Genomic DNA, 19,659 nt, shown 5'->3' on the forward strand with positions numbered 1-19,659 from the left:
CCCAGGGCCATCCACCTAGCCCTGCCCCAGAAGTGGAAGAGATTGAGTGCACTGATGCCCAACCACTTATCTTTCAAGATGAGTACATAGGAGGACCATCGCAGCATGTCTCGGATGATGACGAAACACAGGTGCCAACTGCTTGGGCATTCGAAAGTGTGCAGACCGACAAGGAGGGCAGGGGTGAAGACTGGGTGGAAGATGATGTGGAGGATGATGAGGTTCTCGACCCCATATGGAATTAAGGTCATTCGAGTGACCGTTGTAGTTCGGAGGAAGAGGCGGTGGTCGCACAGAGACACTAGCACAGCAGAAGAGGGAGCAGGGTGCAAAAGCGGAGCGGCCGTCCTCTAGACAGTACGCCTGCTACTGCTCACCGAAGCAAGGGACCGAGCACACCAAAGCCAGCTCCAAGGAGTTCCCTGGTGTGGCAGTTCTTCAGACAATGTGCTGACGACAAGACACGAGTGGTTTGCATGCTGTGCAATCAGAGCCTGAAGCGAGGCATAAATGTTCTCAACCTGAGCACAATCTGCATGACCAGGTATTTAAGTGCTAAGCACGGGCTGCAGTGGAGTATACACCTCAAAAAACAAGAAAGGTCTCTGGCTCCTTCTGCTTCGTCTTCTGCTGCAGTCTCGGCCTCTTCATGCAGCTCTGGAGTGACAGTGCCCCCTGCCACCCCCGCAAACGGAGGATCTGCCAGCAAAACCACCACATGGGTCACCAAGGCATCTCCACAATGTCCCACGGAAGCGTTCAGCTCTCCATCTCCCAAACACTGGAGAGGAAGAGGAAGTACCCCCCTACCCACCCGCGATCCCTAGCCTGAATGCCAGCATTTCTAAATTACTGGCCTTTGAAATGCTGTCATTCCGTCTGGTGGAGACGGATAGTTTTAAAGGCCTTATGGCGGTGGCTGTCCCACACTACGTCGTGCCCAGCCGCCACTACTTTTCCAGGCGAGCCATAGAAACATAGAATGTGTCGGCAGATAAGAACCATTTGGCCCATCTAGTCTGCCCAATATACTGAGTACTATGGATAGCCCCTGGCCCTATCTTATATGAAGGATGGCCTTATACCTATCCATTCATGCTTAAACTCCTTCACTGTATTTTCAGCTACCACTTCTGCAGGAAGCTATTCCATGCATCCACTACTCCCTCAGTAAAGTAATACTTCCTGATATTACTTTTAAACCTTTGCCCTCTAATTTAAAACTATGTCCTCTTGTAGCAGTTTTTCTTCTTTTAAATATTCTCTCCTCCTTTACCTTGTTGATTCCCTTTATGTATTTAAAAGTTTCTATCAAATCCCCTCTGTCTCGTCTTTCTTCCAAGCTATACATGTAAGGTCCTTTAATCTTTCCTGGTAAGTTTTATCCTGCAATCCATGTACCAGTTTAGTAGCTCTTCTCTGAACTCTCTCCAAAGAATCAATATCCTTCTGGAGATATGGTCTCCAGTACTGAGCACAATACTCCAAATGAGGTCTCACTAGTGCTCTGTAGAGCGGCATGAGCACCTCCCTCTTTCTACTGGTAATTCCTCTCCCTATACACCCAAGCATTCTGCTAACATTTCCTGCTGCTCTATGACATTGTCTGCCTACCTTTAAGTCTTCTGAAATAATGACCCCTAAATCCCTTTCCTCAGATACTGAGGTTAGGACTGTATCACTGATTTTATATTCTGCTTTTGGGTTTTTACGCCCTAGGTGCATTATCTTGCACTTATCAACATTAAATTTTAGTTCCCAGATTTTTGACCATTCCTCTAGTTTTCCTAAATCCTCTTCCATTTGGTGTATCCCTCCAGGAACATCAACCTTGTTACAAATCTTTGTGTCATCAGCAAAAAGACACACCTTACCATCGATGTCTTCTGCAATTTCGCTGGTAAAGATATTAAACATATGGGTCCCAGAACAGACCCCTGAGGTACCCCCACTGGTAACAAGACCTTGGTCTGAATATACTCCATTGACTACAACCATCTGTTGCCTGTCCCTCAGCCACTGGCCTAATCCATTCAACAATATGGGAGTCCAAGCCCAAAGACTGCAATTTATTGATAAGCCTTCTGTGCGGGAAAGTATCAAAAGCCTTACTGAAGTCTAGATAAGCGATGTCTACTGCACCTCTGCAATCTATTATTTTAGTCACCAATCAAAAAAACAATAAGATTAGTTTGACATGATCTCCCTGAAGTAATCCATGCTGTTTTTCATCTTTCAATCCATGGGATTTTAGATGTTCCACAATCCTCTCCTTAAGTATGGTTTCCATTAATTTCCCCACTATTGATGTCAGACTTACTGGCTATAGTTGCCCGATTCCTCCCTACTACCTTTCTTGTGAATGGGCACAACATTTGCTAATTTCAATTTTCTGGGACGACTCCTGTTGCCAGAGATTGGTTAAATAAATCTGTTAATGGTTTTGCTAGTTCACTGCTGAGCTCTTTTATAGATAGCTTTGGGTGTATCCCATCAGGCCCCTGTGACTTATTTGTATTGATTTTAGACAGCAACTTAGAACCTCTTCCTCTGTAAAGACACATGCATCAAAAGATTCATTAGTCTTCTTTCCTAACTGAGGTCCTTTTCCTTCATTTTCCTTTGTAAAGACTGAACAGAAGTATCATTGCAGTCAGATAGTTCTTTATCTTCTTCCATATACCTTCCTTCTTTTGTTTTTAATTTTGTAATTCCTTGTTTTAGTTTCCTTTTTTCATTTATGTATCTGAAGAATGCCTTATCGCCTTTTTTCCCTGACTGAGCTAATTTCTCTTCTGCTGTGCTTTAGAAGCTCTTATAACTTGTTTGGCCTCCTCTTCTGCTAATCTTATAAATTTGCCTGTCATCCTCTTTTTTTTTTTTTTATAATTCCTAAAATGCTATCTTTTTGTTTTTAATGATTTTGGCCACTTCTGCTGAGTACCACAGTGGTCTCTTCCTTTTTTTGCTTTTACTGACAAGCCTAATGCACTTTTCTGTTGCCTTCAATAGTGCCACTTTTAAGTAGTCCCATTTCTCCTGGACTCCAATGAAACTGTTCCAATCTGATAGGGACTATATACCACTAATCTAATTTTAGAAAAGTCAGTTTTTCTAAAATCTAAACTTTTGTTTTTGTGTGGTGACTGTCTTATAGTAAACCACACTGACTGGTGATCACTAGATCCCAAGCTTTCCCCTACAGTAATATCATATACCAAATTCCCATTTGTGAATACTAAATCTAAAATGGCCTCCTTCCGGGTTGGCTCCTCAACTACTTGCTGTAGAGATAATCCCAGTAGGGAATTTAGAATATCTGTACTCCTGGCAGAACTAGCTATTTTGGTTTTCCAGTTTACATCTGGAAGATTGAAGTCTCCCATAATGATAACTTCCCCCTTCAATGTCATTTTAGCTATTTCCTCAAGTAGATCATCTAATTCTTTGACTTGGCTAGGTGGTCTATATATCACACCTACACGAGTTACCTTATGATTATCAAGCTGCAAGGTAACCCAAACTGACTCTAAATTGTTCTCGCTAACTTGTATCAAATTAGATTTTATGCTGTCTTTCACATACAGGGCCACCCCTCCCCCTTCTTGCCTTCTCTGTCTTTCCTGTATAGCGAGAACCCTGGTATTGATATATCCCAGTCATTACTCCCCTTGAACCACGTCTCAGTAACAGCCACTACATCTATATTCTGAGATGCCATTATAGCCTCAAGTTTCATTGATCTTATTCCCTAAACTGCGAGCATTTGTAGATAAGAATCTGAGCTTGTCATTTCTTAACCTTTGTGCTACTGGCATCTTCTGGCATTGTTCCGGGGGACAGCCATCCCTTCCCTACACAACCAAGTAGGGGACAAAATCAGGCCATCTATGGGAAGGTGCACCTCATTATGGATACGTGGACCAGTAAGCACGGTCAGGGACATTATATCTCCATAACAGCACACTGGGTAAATGCAGTGGCGGCTGGGCCTGAGGTGGATAGCAGTTTGGCGCATGTCCTTCCACCCCGAGGATTTCAGGGCGCTTCAGTTTGCCTCCTGTTGCTTCCTTCTCCTACTCGGCTTCCTCATCCTCTACCAGCTCCTCATCCGGTCAGCTTTATACCTTCACCACCAACTTCAGCACAGCCAGGGGTAAACGACAGCAGGCAGTTTAAAAAAACGTATCTGTTTGGGGGACAAACCCCACACCGCGCAGGAGTTGTGGACAGGCCTTGAACAACAGACCGATGAGTGGTTTGTGCTAGTGAGCCTCAAGCCCGGCCTGGTGGTGTGCGATAATGGGCAAAATCTCGTAGCAGCTCTGGGACTAGCCGGTTTGACGCACATCCCTTGCCTGGCGCATGTGCTGAATTTGGTGGTGCAGAGATTCCTAAAAATTACCCCGATATGTCAGAGCTCCTGCATAAAGTGCGGGCCGTCTGTGCGCGCTTTTGGCGTTCTCACCTGCTGCCTCGCCTGTCAGCGCTGCAGCGTAACTTCGGCCTTCCGCTCACCACCTCATATGCGACGTGCCGTCCCACAAGGTGGAACTCCACCTTGCACATGCTGGCCAGACTGTGCGAGCAGCAGCAGGCAATAGTGGAGTTTCAGCTGCAGCACGCACGGGTAAGTCGCTCGGCGGAACAGCACCACTTCACCACCAATGACTGGGCCTCCATGCGAGACCTGTGTTCCTTGTTGCGCTGTTTCGAGTACTCCACCAACATGGCCAGTGCCGATAACGCCGTTCTCAGCATAACTATCCCATTTCTATGCCTCCTTGAAAAAACGCTGCTGGCAATGATGGAAGAGGATGTGGCACAGGAGGAGGAGGAGAAAGAGGGATCATTTCGTAGGGTTTCCGACCAGTCATTCACAAGTGGCTCCGAGGGTGGGTTCCTGCACCCACAAACGCCAGGTACACAATTGTCCAGCCAGGACACAGTTCTAGAGGATGACGAGGTGGAGGATGAGGTGGAGGAGATGGAGGAGGAGGAACCATGTTCACAGCAGGGTGGCACCCAGACCAGCTCATGGCCATCACTGGTGCATGGCTGGGGGGATACAGAGGACACAGACGATACACTTCCCACAGAGGACAGCTTTTCGTTGCTTCTGGGCAGCCTGGCACACATGAGCGATTACATGCTGCAGTGTCTCCGCAATGACCCCCGAGTTGCCCACATTCTAACTTGTGCTGATTACTGGGTGGCCACGCTGCTGGATCCCCGTTACAAGGACAACGTACCGTCCTTAATTCCGTCACTGGAGCGTGATCGTAAGATGCGCGAGTACAAATGCACGCTGGTAGACGCGCTGCTGGTGGCATTCCCACCTGACAGCGGGAGCACAATGGAAGTACAAGACGAAGGCAGAGGACGATGAATAGGTCGCCAACGCAGCTGGGGCACCACCAGCACCTCAGAAGGCAGGGTTAGCATGGCCGAAATGTGGAAAAGCTTTGTCAGCACGCCACAACAACCAGCACCACCAGCTGATATGGAACGTCTTAGCAGGAGGCAGCATTTCACCAACATGGTGGAGCAGTATGTGTGCACACGCCTACACGTACTGAATGACGGGTCTGCCCCCTTCAACTTCTGGGTCTCCAAATTGGACACATGGCCTGAGCTTGCCCTTGGAGGTGCTGGCCTGCCCTGCAGCCAGTGTATTATCTGAACGTGTGTTTAGTACGGCAGGGGGCGTCATCACAGACAAGCGCAGCCGCCTGTCCACAGCCAATGTGGACAAGCTCACGTTCATTAAAATGAACCAGGCATGGATCCCACAGGACTTGTCCATACCTTGTGCAGAATAGACATGTATACCGGCACTAACCAGCCATTGTTATACTGCAGCGCAATTGCTCATTCTTGTATTTTGGATATTTCACACTCTTTTGGATTGTACCCTAATTTAAAAAAATAAAATTAAAACCAAAAACCAGTGTTGGCTACCTCGTCCGCCTCCACCGCCGCTTCGACCTACACCGCTACGTTCACCGCCTCCTCAAACTCCTACTCCATATGGAACTCCACCTCATAAATCAATTTTTTTATTTTATTTGTACGTATTTTATTTTATGTAATTTCACTACTTTGTCAGTTACATTTTCGGGTGAAATTCACAATTTTTTTGGGTGTGATGTACCACTGCTATACCTATTAGACCGTTTAAAAAAAAAAATTGTCAGTTACATTTTTGGGTGAAATTAACCAATTTTTGGTGTCATGTACCACTGCTATACCTAGTAGAAAGGCAAAAAATAAAATTTTAATTTTCATTTTCTGGTGAAATTTACCAATTTTTGGGTGTATAGTACCACTGCTATACCTAGTAGACCGGAAAAAAAATTATAATAATTTGTCAGTTACATTTTCTGGTGAAATTCACCTATTTTTGGGTGTGATGTACCACTGCTATACTGAGTAGACAGGTATAAAAAAAATAATTTGTCTGTTACATTTTTGGTTGAAATTCACAAATTTTTGGGTGTAATATACCCCTGCTCTACTAAGTAGACAGGTTAATAAATTTCTGTCATTTTTCTGTTACATTCTTGGGTCGACATTATACAATTTTAGACGTGAATAAACCCCTGCTCTGCATAGGTGACAGGGAAAAAAAATTCAGAAATTCTTCTTTAATTGATGCGCGCCACCTCCTTTGATTCAATGCTTAAACTTTAACAAGTTGTACACATTTGCGCTTCAATAATTTGTCCCACATTTCTGCTTTACTTTTTTGGGCCAACATTTGCGCTTCAATACTTTGTCCCACATTTCCGCTTTACTCTTTCGGCCCAGATTTGGACTTCTGTAATTTGTCCTACATTTGCACCTCAATAACTTTTCCCATATTTCCGCTTTACTCTTTTGCCCACATTTGGACTTCTGTAATTTGTCCCACATTTGCGCTTTAACAGCTTTTCCCACATTTCCGCTCGATCCCAAATTTTTTAAATAAATTTATCTCCCTTAAATTTGGTCTCTTTTTCTCACGCTCCCTCTCCAGCGTGGAACCCTGATTCGCCGATAACCGTGATCAACATGGTAGGCTCAGAAAAGAACATCGAAAGTTAATAGAGAAGATATCGAAATGGATGGTGGATGTCACTGGGGCACCTCTACATAGGTGACAGGAACATAAATTTAAAAAAATCGTCAATTACATTGTCAGGTCACATTTTTCAAACTTTGCAGGATAGAAACCCCTGCTCTGCATAGTTGACAGGGAATAAAATTTAATAAATTCTTCATTAATTAATGCGCGCCACATCCTTTCAGTCAATGCTTAAACTTTAAAAAGTTGTCCCACTTTTACGCTTTAATAATTTGTCCCATAATTCTGCTCTATAATTTAAAATTTGAAAAAATTAATCCTCCCTTGGATGTGGTCTCTCTTTCTCACGCTCCCTCTCCGGCCTGGAACCCGTGATCACCATGGTAGGCGCATAAAAGAACATTGAAAGTTGATAGAGCAGATATCAAATTGGATTATGAACATCACGGGGACGTGCGACATGGTGAGGCAGTATGTGTGCACAGGCCTACACGAACTGACTGACAGGGGTCAGCCCCTGCAACTTCTGGGTCTCCAAATTGGGCACATGGCCTGAGCTTGCCCTTTACCCCTTGGAGGTGCTGGCCTGCCCTGCAGCCAGTGTATTGTCTGAACATGTGTTTAGCATGACTGGAGGGGGTTATCACAGGTTATATTTTCCAATGTTTTGGGGTGTACCCTAATTTAAAAAAATATAAATAAATTAAAAACCAAAAAGCAGTGTAGGCTACCTCCTCCACTGCCACTTCCACCTACACCGCCACATCCACCGCCTCCTCAACCTCCTACTCCATATGGACCTCGTCCTCCTAGATCAAGATTATTTTTTATTACGTATTTTATATTATTCAAAGTCATTTCCCTATCCATATTTGTTTGCAGAGCACTTGCCATGCTCTTAACCACATTTTGATGCCATTTGCATCCCTCTAGCCCTTTCCATGACATTTTTACAGCCATTTTAGTGCTCAAAAGTTCGGGTCCCCTTGACTTCAATGGGGTTCGGGGTCAAGTTCTACCCCCGCTCAACTCTACCCCTCACCCCTTCCAGCGGGGGCTAATGTGAGGTTGCGGAAGAGGTTTCTCTCTGCATCTAGTTATACGGAGCTATAATCATCAGTGTTGTCTATAACAACATACCACTCAGGATTCACAATATAAAAGCCTCCCTAGTAGGATTTAGTGCCAGTTCACATGGAGCTAATCTTGAAGTGTTTCTGCCTCAAAATTTGCTTAAAAAAATACCTCAAAACAGCCTCCTATTAATTGACGGGAAGCAGCACTTTTTTTTTTAACACGTGGAAAAAAGAAGTGTGGAAAAAAGAAGCGGCATGCCCTATCTTAGGGCGGAATCAACGCTGAATCTACCATTGAAATGAATGGGAAGCATCCGACTTTTGTGTGTTGTCCACGTAAAAAAAAACTCAAGCTGAAAATGCAGCTTTGTATTGAAGTGAACATTGGTTAACAAAAAGGCATGTCAAAAAAAAGCATCAAAAACGTGTTAAAAAAAGGGCGTTTTTCAAAATCATTCGTCTGACCTAGCCCAAATAGTTACAGAATTATCATCTTCAAGAAAGTGATCTAGGGCTATTTATACCTCATACAATTGTTGGGAACAGTCGGACTGTATATATAAATAAGTAGCAGCGTTTGAGGAGCTGGTGATTAGTAAGACAGGATGCAATCACTGTTTCCAGAATATAGGAACCATAGGTCTTCCTAATAGATCAATCGATACCTGCATAAGTACTCTGCCACTCACTCCACACATTCCATCTAAATACTGCAGTGATCTGATCATGATTCATGATGTGGGATACATTTATTTCATTTACATTAGTAAAGGTTACATTTTATTAATTATTTTTGTTGGGGGTACCTAATAAAGGGAAAGATATTCCCTATGGTCCCCCCCTAGGGGATTTCTAGTTAGTCTGATAGACAGGAGCTGGCCACTAGGGAACTTGAACATGTGATTGTTTGATCACTTCTCCTATAAACTACAATGACTTACCATTGCAACCTATGGGAGATTCAAACAGAATTCCTAAGGCTTGAAGCTACCTCAAAAATCACCTGCCTTTCCCCATATTAAAAACAAATAAACAATAAAAACTAAAGATCATTTGTACCGCCGCTCCCAAAACACCAGTATTATTAGAATATAAAAGGTTTTTATCCCGAACAATGAACATCACTTTACCTCCCCAAATTTTTTTTTTATAAAAAGTGATAAAAAATTGACACACTCCAAAATGGTATTAGTAAAAAACTATAAATCACTCTAAAAAAAAATGAGCCCTCACACAGCTCTGTAGAAATAACTACGGTATAAAAAAGTTATGGTGGTCAAAATAGGTCATTTTTTTCTATATTAAAACTATATAAATGTGGTATTGCTATAATAGTACTGGCCAAAAGAATGAAGGTAACAGGTTACTTTTACCACATAGAGAATGCTGTAAAAATGAAACCCATAAAACTGTGGCATAATTGCATTTTTTCCCAATTCTACCCTATTTGGAATGGTGCCATTAGAAAGTACAACTTGTCCCACAAAAAAACAAGCCCTTATATGTTAACAGAAAAATAAAAAAATATGGCTTTGGGAAGGCCAGGAGTAAAAAATTAAAACGAAAAAAAAAAAAGGAAAATCACAAAGTCCTGAAGGGGTTCAGATCAGTTTTTATTTTAGTCTATTCTCCAGACAACAGGTAGTCTGCTTTTTGCTTCAATTTTTATGACTTTTTATTTTGTGTCACTTGAAAATTCTATTAAAACCTAGACAGAACCTTCACAAAAGTATCTCTATAAGAAATATCCAGCTGCTTAGACAAAAAATGTTCCATTTAGGCCTCTTTCACACTACCGTATGGCTATTTCAGTGTTTTGCAGTCTGTTTTTCACGAATACGTTGTTCCGTTTTTCCGTATGGCATATACAGTATACAGTAATTACATAGAACAAATTGGGCTGGGCATAACATTTTCAATAGATGGTTCCGCAAAAAACGGAACGGATACGGAAGACATACGGATGCATTTCCGTATGCATTCCGTTTTTTTTGCGGACCCATTGACTTTAATGGAGCCACGGAACGTGATTTGCAGCCTAATATAGGACATGATCTATCTTTGCACGGAACGGAAACACGGAAACGGAATGCATACGGAGTACATTCCGTTTTTTTTGCGGACCCATTGAAATGAATGGTTCCGTATACGGACCGTATACGGAACGCAAAAAACGGCCCACAAAACGGAAAAAAAAAAACGGTAGTGTGAAAGAGGCCTCAGGACAAGAAATACTGAAGTAAGGTTTTTGCTTTTCTGCTACTAACCATATAAATCACAAGAATTTACCTGTAATATTTATAGAATCTGAAGTCTAGACAGGCATGGTATGTTTCATTTTTCTATAATTTTGTCTTCATCTCCAAAAAACAACCTGAAATCCAAGAAAAGCATAACTGATGTCCTTGGATACTGAATTTTGATGTAGATTATATTACAGTTTGAGAACTGCATGTGGTCAGCTCTATTAAATCTTACTTGCTAAAAGCAGAATTCCCATTGCAATTAAATTGATAAAAATAGGTGTTGCTAAGTAAAAACCTGGGCCAAACTCTGAGGTCCATCTTCAAAGCAATAGGGTATTGGTATTGCTACAGTATGTTTGGAAAAGAACAATCTACACCAACATCAAACCTGATCTCAATCTATCTGTGGAGCATGGCGGAAGGATCATCAGGAAATGTTCACTAAATCTGCCGCAGATTTCAATATGGAAAACTAGTGTTATCTGCCGTAAAATCCACAGTCAAAATGTCATTAATAGATTTTCACTGATCTCAATAAAAAAAAAAGTCACCATGTGCACATTGTGGCTTTATTTTTCTGCTGCTAAAGTGAGATCCGCATCTGAAGTGGCATGTTACTTCTTAGAAGCAGATTGATACTATTGAAGTCAATTGGGAAAAAAAAACGCTAGTGGTTTTTAGTGACCTTTCTGCTACCAGAAAACTCTTCTGAATTACACTCACCTAAAGAATTATTAGGAACACCATACCATACTAATACGGTGTTGGACCCCCTTTTGCCTTCAGAACTGCCTTAATTCTACGTGGCATCGATTCAACAAGGTGCTGATAGCATTCTCTAGAAATGTTGGCCCATATTGATAGGATAGCATCTTGCAGTTGATGGAGATTTGAGGGATGTACATCCAGGGCACGAAGCTCCCGTTCCACCACATCCCAAAGATGCTCTATTGGGTTGAGATCTGGTGACTGTGGGGGGCCATTTTAGTACAGTGAACTCATTGTCATGTTCAAAAAACCAATTTGAAATGATTCGAGCTTTGTGACATGGTGCATTATCCTGCTGGAAGTAGCCATCAGAGGATGGATACATGTTCTCCTTCTGTTTACGCCAAATTCGGACTCTACCATTTGAATGTCTCAACAGAAATCGAGACTCATCAGACCAGGCAACATTTTTCCTGTCTTCAACAGTCCAATTTTGGTGAGCTTGTGCAAATTGTAGCCTCTTTTTCCTATTTGTAGTGGAGATGAGTGGTACCCGGTGGGGTCTTCTGCTGTTGTAGCCCATCCGCCTCAAGGTTGTGCGTGTTGTGGCTTCACAAATGCTTTGCTGCATACCTCGGTTGTAACGAGTGGTTATTTCAGTCAACGTTGCTCTTCTATCAGCTTGAATCAGTCGGCCCATTCTCCTCTGACCTCTAGCATCCACAAGGCATTTTTGCCCACAGGACTGCCGCATACTGGATGTTTTTCCCTTTTCACACCATTCTTTGTAAACCCTAGAAATGGTTGTGCGTGAAAATCCCAGTAACTGAGCAGATTGTGAAATACTCAGACCGGCCCGTCTGGCACCAACAACCATGCCACGCTCAAAATTGCTTAAATCACCTTTCTTTCCCATTCTGACATTCAGTTTGGAGTTCAGGAGATTATTTTGACCAGGACCACACCCCTAAATGCATTGAAGCAACTGCCATGTGATTGGTTGACTAGATAATTGCATTAATGAGAAATAGAACAGGTGTTCCTAATAATTCTTTAGGTGAGTGTAGATCTCAACCAAGGGCTGGAGAAGAAAAACACAGGCAAAACCTCTTCCATATATTCTTGCTAATCCTCAACCAAATAAGCTTCTAAAACGTTTGCAATATTTCTGTAAATCCACCACCAAATTAGAAATAAGCCACCAAAAAGGACCTGTTTTCACCTAGTAATCTGCCAGTAATCTGTTACAAATTTTTCTGATGTGGATTTTGAATGTTAAATTAAGGTGCATTTACACCTCATCGAGTGATCGGCTGCACCTTTACACAGGCAGATTGTCGGGAACTTTTGTTCCTGATAATCTGCCTGATTATAGCATTATATCTAAATCCACCTTTAGCCTCATGGTTTGGGGCTACTTTGCTGCCGAGGGTCTGGTTGCATTGAAGTCATTGAAGGATTTTTTAAAGTGTGTAAAATATTTTACAAGAGAATGTAAGAGCAGCAGTCTCTGCTGAAGAGCCGTTGGGTTATGCAACAGAAAAATGACCCCAAGCACACAAGTAAAACAACTACAGAATGGTAAAAAAGATTTATGTTTTGGAATGACCAAATCAGAGTCCTGACCTTAAAGGGGTTTTCTAGGATTTTTTTTTAAACTTCTACCACCCAGTAGGACCTGTAAAATGGGCTATACTTACCTGCTCCCACTGCAATTCACCAGTGCTAACCACTGGGCTTCCAAGGGATCCTATCTTACCATACTATATAGTGCACATACCATTACAGCTACCTCTAGGGACATGTCATTTAGGGGGAGCTCTATGTACAATGCTAACACTATAGACAATCTACATATCAGTGTTACAAAGTGAATTTGGGTCCGCTGTATCTACAGAACAAATATGATTTGAGGATTCACCCTTTAACCTCTGTACAGAGATCAGGACTTCACTGCAGGGAAACCACCAGGCCACTACCTTCTGTAGTCTCTGTTCAGTAGACTGCTGACCCATAGGGGTCAAGAGACACTGGTGAAAAGCACAGAGGGGTCAGGAGGAATTATAGTCAGGGACCAGATGAGGTCAGGGCAGGCTGAGTTTGTGTAATCCAAATTCAGTCCGAGGGTCAGTGCAGGCAGCTCAGGGTCAGTTTGAGGAACAGACAGAGGTTGGGTCAGGCAGTGAATGGTCAAATCCAGAGACAGGTAAAGGTCAGTACACAGATAAGCAAAACAGCAATGCACTGCTTAGCAGAAAACAACAACTTAAACCAATTGCACAGGCACCTTCCCACAGGGGAAAGTACTTAATATACCCTTAGGTATATGCACTGAGTTGAAGGGACATCAAGAGGAGGAGAGCAAGAGGAGGAGAGCAAGAGGAGGCACAAGCGTATGACCTATGGGTGGGGAGAGGCAAAGCAGGCAAACAGTAGGCCTCAGCCTGCATGGAGTGGATGGATGATTGCTGATGGGAGGAAGCAAGGGGACACTGACTGCCAAGACATGCCAGAGGGAAGGTGAAAAACCCAGAGTACATGCTTACTAGGAGGAGAGGCAACAATGAGTAGGAACAACGGGCCTAACGATCAGCATGTATTGAAATCAATGTACATGACTTAACCATGTGTCGAGAAAATGCATGCTGCCTATTAATTGCCAGTTCCTGAAAACTCGTGGAAACCACATTTTCTAATAAATTGCAGTTATATGATATTTAGTCAGATACAACAAAACAGGTGGAAGTCTGCCCATGAAGAGTATGCACATTGATTTTTCATTTCAAATCCAATGTGTGCTTTCGCTAAGTGGACAGTGTAAATCAGCAATGCATTTTGCAAGAAGACTTAAAGGCTATTCACACCTTCTGAGGCAATTGTTTAATGATTGTGTTTTACTCATTTTGGGCTAAAAATCATTTTTTCAATTGGTCTTTATTAAAAATGAGCCGTTCTGTCACAAAGGGTCAACTGTTTTTCTAGCTGTGTGTCTGGTACTTTCACTTTGTGCCAATAAACCTTATCTCTAAATAGGTCATAAACACTTATATAAGTCACATTCTTATTAGTAAGATAAAAACTGAGCTATAATGAGTGTTTATAATGTCAGAGAGCAGAGATAAGGAGCCCTTCAGGTGAGCTGGCTGACGGAAGAGAGAGAAAATTCATAGGCTGCTACTAGAGCATCTTAGCTATGTACAGAAAAAAGGGTTCCATATTTTTAATAAAGACCAAATAAAAAAAAGATTTTTAGCTCAAAATGAATAAAATCTATATGTATAAAGAAGGACGTATATACTGTATGGGTGTGTGTGTATATGTATCTATGTTCCGCGATCACTTAAAAACGCAACCATCAATTTCAACAAAACTTGGTATACACATCCCTTGCTACCCGGAAAGAAATCTTGTGGGAGTCATACGCCCCTACACAGCAGCTGCATGGAGTTTGTATGCTCCAACTGTTTTTGCTACACACATATTGCTCTGTAACTCAAAAACTCATCGAACAATTTCTACTAAACTTGGTACACTTATCACTTACTATCTGGGAAAGAATACTGTGGAGGTAACATGCGGGTACACAATGAGTTTCTGTCTGTCCCGACGGCTGTCTGTTCTTTATGTGCGACCAAACGACTGGACCGATCTTCACCAAATTTGCAACATAGGTACATCAGGTGTCCGGGAAGGTTTTATACCGGGTCTCAGCTCTCTAAGATGTACAGTTCCTGAGATATTCCCAAATAATGACCTGCATTAGCCAATACAAGCCTGCAAGTCTTTCTCTTCATATCACAACAGCCATACCCACGGTCACATGTCTCTTATCAGCCAATAGAAGCTCGCAGGCCCTTAGTCTCCACATACACACAGTTTTACTCCAGGTTTCCATAACAACCCAGCCATTTTTCTTCACTGCTGAAGGTTAGCTATAGGCTAGGACTAGACAACGACAATAAGTCGCATGACACAGGGCACAACTACATTGCGACATGTGACATGCTGCGACTGCGAAGCGACAGTCTCAGAAAAATCCATCTTGTCACATGTCGCAGTGCGACACCATAGCCTATCATTATAAAAATTGTTGAGACAAAATGTCGCGCGACACATGTCGTCGTGTACCCCTAGCAGTGGTGGTGTGGAGGTCACTGTTAAAGGGGTGGGCACTGTGGAGGTCACTGTTAAAGAGGCGTTTACTGTGGAGGTCAATGTAAAGGGGGCAGGGGCCACTATTAAAGGGGCAACTGCTGTGAGGTCACTGTTAGGGGAGCTGGGTACTGTGGCGGTCACTGTTAAGGGGGCGGGCCCCTGAGGAGGTCACTGTCAAGGGAGTGGGGTGCTCTGAAACTCACTGTTAAACGGACGGGCTGCTGTGAAGGTCAAAGTTAAGGGGATGGGATGCTGTGAAGGTCCGAATTTAAAGTGGCGGGGCACTGTGGGGGGGGCAGTTTTAAGGGGTGGGGGACTGTGGAGTTCACTGTTAAAGAGGCGGGGTGCTGTAGAGGTCACTGTTATGGGGGATACTGTCGATATCTTTTAACAACACACACAAACATTAAATGAAATAGAGGAAATATACCCGTGCGAAGCCGGGTCCTTCTGCTAATGCAATAGCAAAAAAATGCCCCAAAGGTATACATGGCCTATAAATCTACTATTTCTAGTGTTTTTAATGCTGTTTCTTAAAATATAATTTTCATTAAAAAAAAACACATTTCAGTAATCATGAATATTAAATAATTATCGTGAAAAATATTCTACCAAAATGTGAGCCTAAGTTGGTGAACTTGAAGCGGATGAGGAGAGATCAAATTGCTAATGTAAAATACTGAGTTTTTAGACGGGTGTTTCTGCTGCTATTAATGAAAGTGTGCATATGGTTTGGTCTCATGCCAGTCTTCTTTGGATCACCCTGCTGTAATTTAATCAAGTATGATATTCAACTTGTATCCAAATAATGCTGTGAAAGTGAGGAAATCAGCAAGTTTGCAGCTTAAACAAAGTAAGAATTGGAGCCGTATGAGTCCCTTATTCCACATGAACATTTTTTCGTAAAATGGTATTTTATGACACCTCACAAGTTACCAGACCTGGCCTTTGACATTTCATTATTAACTTGTCTTCTTGTATTACTAACAAATAAGTGGCTATTGTACAGTATATTACCTAGCACTTAGTGCAATATTTAGTAAAAAAAAAAATGATAAAGTTATTAGACCACTAAATATTAAAAATTCACTGGTTTATAATCATAAGCTCTTAATACAAATTTCACAGACATGAACATTTAAGAAAAGTGAGGAATTTAAGCTGTGGAACTTATTTGCATAACAAAATTTAAAGGCGTTGTCAGAGCTAGAGATATCGAAGACCTATCCTCAGGGTGCTGGAAGTCAGACCCCCACCGATCTGCTGAAGGCGACATACATTGTGTACTTTAATGGGAGCTGGGCTGCGATACCCCACATGGCCACTACATAGTCTACAGAGCTGTCTGTTTCCAACTCTGTACACTGTATAGTTTCCAGCAGCGGTGGGGTTGCCAGGTGTAAGACCTCCCCACCACCATCACCAGTGATCTGATATTAATGACCTATCCTGAGGACAAATCATCAATATCTGTAGTTTAGACAACCCCTTTAAATTCAGTGGCCCTCTACTGAAGTGTATGCTCATGAACAAACTTTTTAAAGCAAAGGTACAACCTTGAACAATATATCATCATATTTTAAATGAGTATTTCTATTATAAATCTTGTTCTATAAGTCTGGGTCCCACCTATGAAACCTTCACCTATGGGGAGAAAGTAACACCCAACCACTTCTTTATTGCAGTCAGTGGTGAGTGCTGCCTCATTGTCACAGGACTTCCAATCTCCTAACAGGTGAGTATTCCAAACGTGGCAGAGGATGCCCATGGTGGGACATGCACTATTCACTCATTATCGCATAACCTGAGGATATGCCATAAGTGTATATGATGGCGATATTCATTTACAGGCTAATTAGAACTTTATTTTTGTCAGTGGAATACTTTTGGTGGAGGCAGATCACACAACTGCTATGGGGCCCAACATTGAACTCCTTTTCATTCAGCCCCCACTAAGGCGAGTTCAAATCAAAATAGCTTCCATTATAGTAAATGGTACCTGTATACATTCTGAGCCACTGAGCCCCCCCTAGTGGTGGCTGCAGGCAGCCACCTTTGTAATAGATGGGAAGCAGGAGATTTATTAATGTATTTTTGCCAGTTGTCTGATGTAAATACACTGAAATATGGTGGTCAGAATCAATGCCATATTCATGAAGCACCTATTCTACTTTTTCCAACTCAGAAGTAGTGGGTGGAGGGTGAGTTTATAAAAATTTTTCAAAATCAAAATATCTTCTGCTTAATAAAAATTTAAAATCATCAGAAAGCTGTGGTGCTTGCTCTTTAGGTTGCCTGGAAGTGATTCTCGTACGTGTAGGGGAAACTAGGTGGGGCAGGGCCATACTAAGTTTTGCTATGGTGCCCTATAAGATCTGTGTATACCCTTGGTGTCGCTGTAGGTTGCTTTAGACTGAGTGATGTCCCAAATAGTGGCTGCCCCATAGCTAAAATGTTTCCACGATGAAGCCAGAAGCCCTTTGTGCAGGCAATTTACTAATCATATACAAACTTACTGGTTACTGATTATTAATGGAACACATTTTTTGAAAAAACACACGACCATTAACAATCAGCTACCACTTAATTTCATTACCCTGCACACGGAGTTGTCAGCTGCATTGAGCAGTGCCTTGACCATGCGGTGGCCACAATGTTGGTCACCACCTTATGCTACCTTTTATTTATACGATTGAAATGGCTCTTTCGAGGTTTCACAGGAAACCTTTTTATTTTGCCTATGTATTTTGTCACATTCACTTTTTGGGAGAGATTTATTAAAACTAGTGTAAGGGAAAACTGATTTAGTTGCATATAGGTACCAATTCCACCTTTCATTTTCCAAAGGAGCTCTGATAAATATCAGGTGGAATCTGATTGGTTGCTATGGGCAGTTAAGCCAGTTCTACTTTACACCAGTTTTGATAAATCTTCCCAAATAACTTTTTTTGCTACAATTAATAGAAGGTTTGTAAATGTGCCAATAGAAGATGGACCTTGTTTTGTGCATCAAAACCTGCATGTTGAGGGCTAGATAGAAGAAGAAATGTAGAAAAGATATCATGGAGGGAAACACTCATTGACTGGCCGTGAGAAAGGAATGGAATTCTTTATATGGATATTGGCAGTGTATTGAGATAGCAGTACAAGCCCTGGAAATGTCACAAGTGTGGTTCCACGCTCATTTATCTCTCATAGCGTCTCCATGTGAAGTGCAGCGAAATTCGGATTTATGCTGATTACCACAAACCAATGCTGCTCTGTGAGATATGGCTGAACATCTCACTATGTCCTGCTTGAAAGTGTGGAAGTTTAGCTGAAATTTTGTATCTGCAAAACCTTTTGATACAAATATTGCCTAATTGAATAGAACATTCTTCTTGTCCATTGCACCCCTATCTAGATATATGGACTAAATAGTAGAAGAGAGACCCCTGTGGTGCTGGGACTTTATGGAGTAAATGGACTATAGTGCTCTATTGGTACAAGCTATAGACAGTTGCCATAACAACAATGACAGAAGCAGGAAATCCAGACACAAGAGGTGCATGGAATACAGAATAGTGAGCACAGATTCCAAACTGAATTAAGTACAGTTCAGGGGCGGAATGGTCATAGACCTTACAGGGAAAATTTCTTGTGGGCTGATCGCCATGGTGCCACCTAAGTCCACCTCATGGCTGCCAGCTAGGTAAATAATGATCTGATGCTCTCAGCAATAATTAATGTAGGAGAATCAGGTATCTATGCGTCACCATCCACAAAACAGTGATACAGTTGAATACTATGGTGCGGGCGGCAGTATATTGTGCTGCACTGTGGTATTTGGTTCTGCTGGGGCGCCATTTTGTGCTGCACCATAGTATTGCAGGCCCCAACTACTACTTTTGTCCCTGCCTACTTGTGTTGGTCTACTTTTAGTTTTTTTTCCAGAGCCACTTTAAGTTTCCAGTTCACCCATGGTACAGTCCATTTAAACAACCTCCAAGAGCCTTGATAAGGCCACATTGATCTGTAGCCTAAAATTGTCCAGATCAAACATGAGAGCACCAGAAAATTAAGAAGGAGTTAAAGGGGTTGTGTCGTGTATTTTTCCCTATTAGGTAATTTCATGATAAAAAGAGGTCCGCAGCTTGGGACTCCCATCTGTGCCGGAACGTACAGTGGATGGTCATTCATCAGCTGGTTGCTATAATACAATATCCATTTAACCCCTTCCTGACCAACCAACGTAAATTTACGTTGTGGTTTGGGCATTTAAAAATAGCTGCCGAGTGCCTGCTCTTTTAAACAGCAGGCACCCGGGACTAATGTATGCAATCGATGATAACGTCGATCGCATACATTTAACCCCTAAGATCCCGTGGTCAACTGTGGCCACAGTATCTGAGAAGTTAAAGACTGTGCT

This window comes from Bufo bufo, chromosome 5 (assembly GCF_905171765.1).
Source record: "Bufo bufo chromosome 5, aBufBuf1.1, whole genome shotgun sequence".
NCBI lineage: Eukaryota > Metazoa > Chordata > Amphibia > Anura > Bufonidae > Bufo > Bufo bufo.